Genomic DNA, 6,013 nt, shown 5'->3' on the forward strand with positions numbered 1-6,013 from the left:
AGTGGGACCCCACCGTCATCCTCTCTGCCCTCTCTATTGAATCGTTTTCTGAAAGCGCCTTCGGGCAAAATGCGTTTTTCCTTTGGGCTGGCGTAGTTTCTGCCGAAGCGTTTCTGTTTTTATAAGCTAGCCCCTGGAAACTTTATGTTTCATTACAGATGAGTCCCTCGGCAAAAACCTTTATAACTTTTAATCAGAAAAGTATTTTTGATTGATTCTTTTTCTGTTCTCTTTAAAATTTTGTCTAGTTTTTTATCAGATTTATTTGAAAAATATTTGGAATACTTTTTGTGCACTCCTTGGTATTTATGATAGCGCATATATTTTCTTTATACCGTAGATACCGAAGGAGGTGACGGAGCCGCGAACTTCACCGAGCTAGGCTCCGACTACTCTCAACCAGGCAAGCATGTTTGAACTTTTGATATGATGAGTGTCTTGGCATGTTTTGCATTTAGTTAGTTTCATGGCATGTTGAGGGGCATATCGATGAACGTTATTTTATGCAATATTGAGGTAAGTGAGTTTGATGAACCATAAGTGGATGGATATGAGTATGAATGGCCATGTGTTGGCATGAGGATGGGTAAGATGGCAGTGTCGTAGCATGCCAGTCTTATGCCAGACAATGTGACTTCAGTGTCAAACCGTAACGGTCCAGTTCCTCTCATTTCCTTCCCTGTACTACCACATGTTTTCCGCAAGGAGTATGGTTTAATAAGTTGCAAACCGCTTTTCTGGTACACACCAAAAGGAGAGGCCGTGATGATGGTTCCATGGCCCTGGATTAAAGCCAGTCATCCGGTCAGGGGGCATGGGTGTTTCCGGTTGGGACCGAGAGGGGGGCACCGCTTAGAGCGCGCGTATATAAATTTGATCCCATGCTATTCGAGATTGTGATCTCCCAGTCTCAAAAGTTTTTCTTGGACGATGTCTAGGGTGATTCCTAGCATCGAGAGGTAGGATGGGTGTGTACTGGTTAGCTGTGTTTTCTTCCGAAATACCGTAAACGGAACTAGTCCTTCGTGACTACGGAAATCCTTTGGCTGTGGGAAAAATTTTGTACAAACTCTGCAGAGTCATATATTCCTCCAAATCATCTATTCCCTGTCCTAGATCGATATTATCTTATCCTAATCAAATGTCAGTTTTGATGGCAGAGACTCCGGTGATTCGCATGAGTGCTAATTCCGGTTAAATGATTATTCCTGTGGATGGACTAACCCATTTATTCTCATGAATTAAATGTTTATTATGAGTATTATTTACTTGTGAATAAAAGCCCTTTCTGCGATGTCGCTCAGACGTCCGACTGTGGCATTGTTGTATTTTACTTTCTTTTCAAGCCCTTTCTGTGATGTCGCCCCGACGTCCGACTGTGGCATTTCTTATAAAGCCCTTTCTGTGATGTCGCCCCGACGTCCGACTGTGGCATTTCTTTTAAAAGCCCTTTCTGTGATGTCGCCCCGACATCCGACTGTGGTATTTCTTTTAAAGCCCTTTATGTGGTGTCGCTAAGACGCCCGACTGTGGCATCATTTCCTTATATTTATTTGCTCACCTTTCGTGGCGTCACTTCAGACACCCGATCGGTAGTTATTTATGTTTTGTTGGGATTTTTGGCGGACTACCGCCGTTTCAGTTTTACTTACCTTGTTATGCTAATTTTTGAATGTACATTGGTGAATTAATCATGACGCATCCATGCATGCATTTGTTATATCTTACATCCGAACTGTCTTGCGAGTACTTTCAAAGTACTCACTAGCTTGTTGATTTGGCCAGATGCTGACGAAGGCGATCTCATGGATGAAGAGTTTGATAGCGAGTCCGACACTTAGAGGAGTCCCAGTCAATCTCGTGCGACCCTGGATTTGGTCACTGTTTTATATCCGCTTCCGCTACCAAATAAATTCATCGAGCCTCACCTCGACGCTCGATGAGATGACAGACTTAGAGTCTTGTATTTCTCTCCCCGCTGTGTTTCTCCACCACCGCCCTATCCTCGAGTCAGTAGTATGCCTCCACACAACTGTGTCATGTCCGCCATTATGTATAATTATTGGCGTGCTTGTAATAATTTGGTTGAGCAACCGTAGTTCGATCCTGTAATATATTTTATGCTACTGGCTTATTGTATCAAGAATCTGTCTACCAGTGAGGAGGATTTCTCTCATACTGGACTCAAAAGATTGGTTTCTCAATAAATATTTTTATTGGAAAACCGGTCGTGACAAGCTTGGTACCAGAGCCAGGCTGACTGTAGGAAGCCACTAGGTGCGATCGCTAATTGGTTATTAGCATGATAGAGCTAATTTATATTTTTGCAATTGTAGTCATTTTCTGTCAGTCAGCATAAATTCATGATCTGACCATGCAGAATTTTTTCCTACTTTTGTAGATGACCGACAACAGCTGCGAGTCTCAGACCTTCGCCAACGTGCCCGATGGGTTCGTCAAGCTTCTTTCCTTCATCGTTCAGGTCGCGATGGGGCCATCTGTGCACCCAGTTTTCACACTTTGCCAGCACCGAGTCAACGACAGTCTGACCATGCACCAGGCCGCGGTGCAGTTCAAGTGTCAGGACCCCGACTCAATGCCACATCGATCTAGCATGTAACACCTCATATCACTTTGCGGCCTCACGCACGGTTCTCCCACGGGTGTCGCCTTACCTTTGCCCGGGACCGTTTGCGCCTTTTGGCACACGTATATGATAGTGTCGCTAGCATCCATATGATAAGGAGCCCGGGCTGACATGGCTAGTCGTAAACCCAAAGTGGCACAAACTTATAGGGACAGGCATCCATGACCCAGCATCGAACGTGTCGGTCATCAGCGAGTGAATCCAGGCTGTAGCACTGGGCTAGCAGGACTCCGTTGAACCGGGCTGTAGCGGGATAACAGGACTCCGGTATTCATCGCGTGACATTTCCCCGAAGGGACAGACACAGGAACGAAGAAGGACACATGCCGGCTAGCCTAAGTGTTCCGGACCAGTAGCAAGCTACCATGGCTCAGTGGAAACACTAGGAGACATTTCCCGGTAAGAGAGGCTACTAAAGATAAACAACTAGATAGTCAGATCCCACACATACCAAGCATTTCAATAACATACACACAATATGCTCGATATGTGTAAACACAACATGGCATCACAACATGACTCTACGACTCAAGTATTTATTCAATAGGCTCCGAGGAGCGAGATATTACAAACAGGGGTCTCATGACCCAACATTCAGAGCATACAAATCAAAGCACAAGCGGAAGCTATCATGCCTGAGTACAGACATCTATAAATGAAAAAGGCTTGAAAGCCTGACTATCTACCAGATCCTGCCGAGGGCACAAGATCGTAGCTGAGGTAACAAGCTAAACGTCGAAGTCCAAGCGGAACTACTAGTGAGACTGAAGTCTCTCTGCAAAAACATAAATTAAGCAACGTGAGTACAAATGTACCCAGCAAGACTTACATCAGAACTAACTACATATCCATCATTGTCAACAAAGGGGATGGTGGGGTTTAACTGCAGCAAGCCAGCTTTGACACGGTGGCTATCCTGAACTACGACTGCAAGTAACTCTTTTGAGGTGGCGCACACGAGTCCACATATTCACCATATCAATACACCACTATGGATCCGCTCTCGTCTCCCTACGAGAACGCCATCCATAGCACTCACGCTTATCTTGCGTATTTTAGAGTATCCACTTTCACTTGTCTATGAACTGATATAAGCAACCCAGAAGTCCTTTTCCGCGGACACGGCTATTCGAATAGATGATGTTAACCCTGCAGGGGTGTACTTCTTCACACACGCTCTCACCACTTACCGCCGTTTACACGACATGTACTCGGCAACCTTCAAGCGGAAGCCCAACGTGGGTGTCGGCCACGGCCTACCTAAACACTCAAGTCTCTAGTCCAGGTTTATCGCCTATTCGGGTTCCATCCATGAGGAGATCCGGCCGGAGTTTCGCTCACAGCCCCAAACGATGTGAACAGGGTTCCGTGACACCAAACGAGCGCCCGGTATACCCGGCCACGTGCCTACCGCATCACAGCCCACTCCTCCGGTCAGCGCTGCCCACGGCCTCCAGCATACTACAAACACCAGAAACTACTTACAACTCCTGGACAGAGGACAAGGGTGATCAAGAAGCCGAGAGGGTCCATTGGTTTCGGGCCCAATGCGTGGTAGTAGCTGAATGATGGATCACAAACACAGAACTCAGTTCCTGAGGACGGCTGCAATGAGACAACCCACCATGTACTCCTACATGGCCTCTCACCGCTACCTTTACCAAATCGTGTTCACACACTTAGCTCACACACAATAGGACATGTTCACACACCTCTGATTCATCCCTGATGAATCAGACCTGACTCAACTGTAAGCAGTAGCAGGCATGACAAACAAGCATGAATGAGTAGGCACAACAGGGCTCAAACAACTCCTACTCATGCTAGTGGGTTTCATCTATTTACGGTGGAATGACAGGTCATGCAGAGGATAAAGGGGTTCAGCTACCGCAGCAAGTAATAGATGAATCGTTGTTGTCCTAATGCAGTAAAAGAGAGCAGGAGCGAGAGAGTGGGATTATATCGGAATGAACAAGGGGGTTTTGCTTGCCTGGCACTTCTGAAGATAACATTGAGTCTTCATCAGTGTCAACGATCACAACGTCGGAACATCGTCTACCGGGAGGGAACAGACACCGGCAACAAAGAAGAAATACAATCAATGCAATGCACAATATGATGCATGCTCATGACATGGCAATATGAATGTGTTTTGAGCTAATGCAACTAGCAACAGATTAAATGAAGTTGGTTTGAATACAAGATTCAAATTCAAACTCCATATGTGATTATTCAAGTGCCATTTAATTGATTTGTGCTATACAGCAGCTATAAGTTGTTCTAACATGCATGAAAATGGTACAGATGGATTCCTTGAATTTTTCTGATAATTTTTCATATATAAATTATTTAATTTGGAGTTACGGTTAATTTTCTATGATTTATTGAAGTTTTAGCTATTTTCTGAAATTATTAAATCATTTAAGATTTATTTAAATTCCAGAAAGGAATTATTGCGTCAGCATGACCTCATAGTGACGTCAGCAGGTCAACAGGTCACTGTCCGGTCAAACCTGACAGTGGGTCCCGCGTGTCAGTGTAATTAGTTTAGTTAGAATTTAATTAAACTAAACTGGGTTAATTAACAGGGCTGGGGCCCACCTGTCAGTGACTCATCGGAGTCAACCAGGGCCCACCCGTGGTCAAAGTCAACGTCAGCTGCGCCGGCGTTTAGCCGCCGGCGAGCCCGACACGGCGGGGAGAGTGGTTTTGGCCACTCCGATGACCAAAAGGGCCGCGGAGGGCATCTAGGTGGAGCTGGGGACGAGCCGACGCTCTTGGTGGAGTTAGCTGGGGTCGGGGTGGCCGGAATCGGCGCCGGCGACGACTTAGGTGTCCGCCGGAGTTCGGTTGCACGCGCGATCGCGTTTCAGTGCGTAGAAGAGCGGGGCAAGGGGCTAGAAGGGTGCTACGCATCGCGAGGAGTAGGTTGGACACTCCAGGGTGACCATTTGGTCACCGGAGCATCGTCGACGGCGAGCTCAGGCGGCGGTGCATCTCGGTCATCAAGGGGGCGACGGCTACGGCAATCAAACGAAGAGGGGAAGAGGGGGAAATGGTGGCGGAGCTCACAACGGGTGCAGCGGTGGCCTCGGCGAGGTCGGGGACGGTCCGCAGCCGACGAATTTGACGGTGATGGCCGGCGGGTCCGAGGTAGAAGACGAGCCCGGTGAGGCCGTTCGGGGGCTTCTGGAGGGGCAAGGCTTGGTGAGGTGGGTCGAGGACGAAGTGGCGGAGCTTGTGGGCTAGTCGGGGAAGCGAGGGAGGCCCGGTGGCTGTGGTGGCAGTGGACGGCGGCGACGAGCTCCGCTCGGTGGCTGCGTGCGAGAAACGGAGGAGGGGGGGAAGGAGCGAGGAGAGTGAGAA

This window comes from Triticum dicoccoides, chromosome 7A (assembly GCF_002162155.2).
Source record: "Triticum dicoccoides isolate Atlit2015 ecotype Zavitan chromosome 7A, WEW_v2.0, whole genome shotgun sequence".
Taxonomy (NCBI): domain Eukaryota; kingdom Viridiplantae; phylum Streptophyta; class Magnoliopsida; order Poales; family Poaceae; genus Triticum; species Triticum dicoccoides.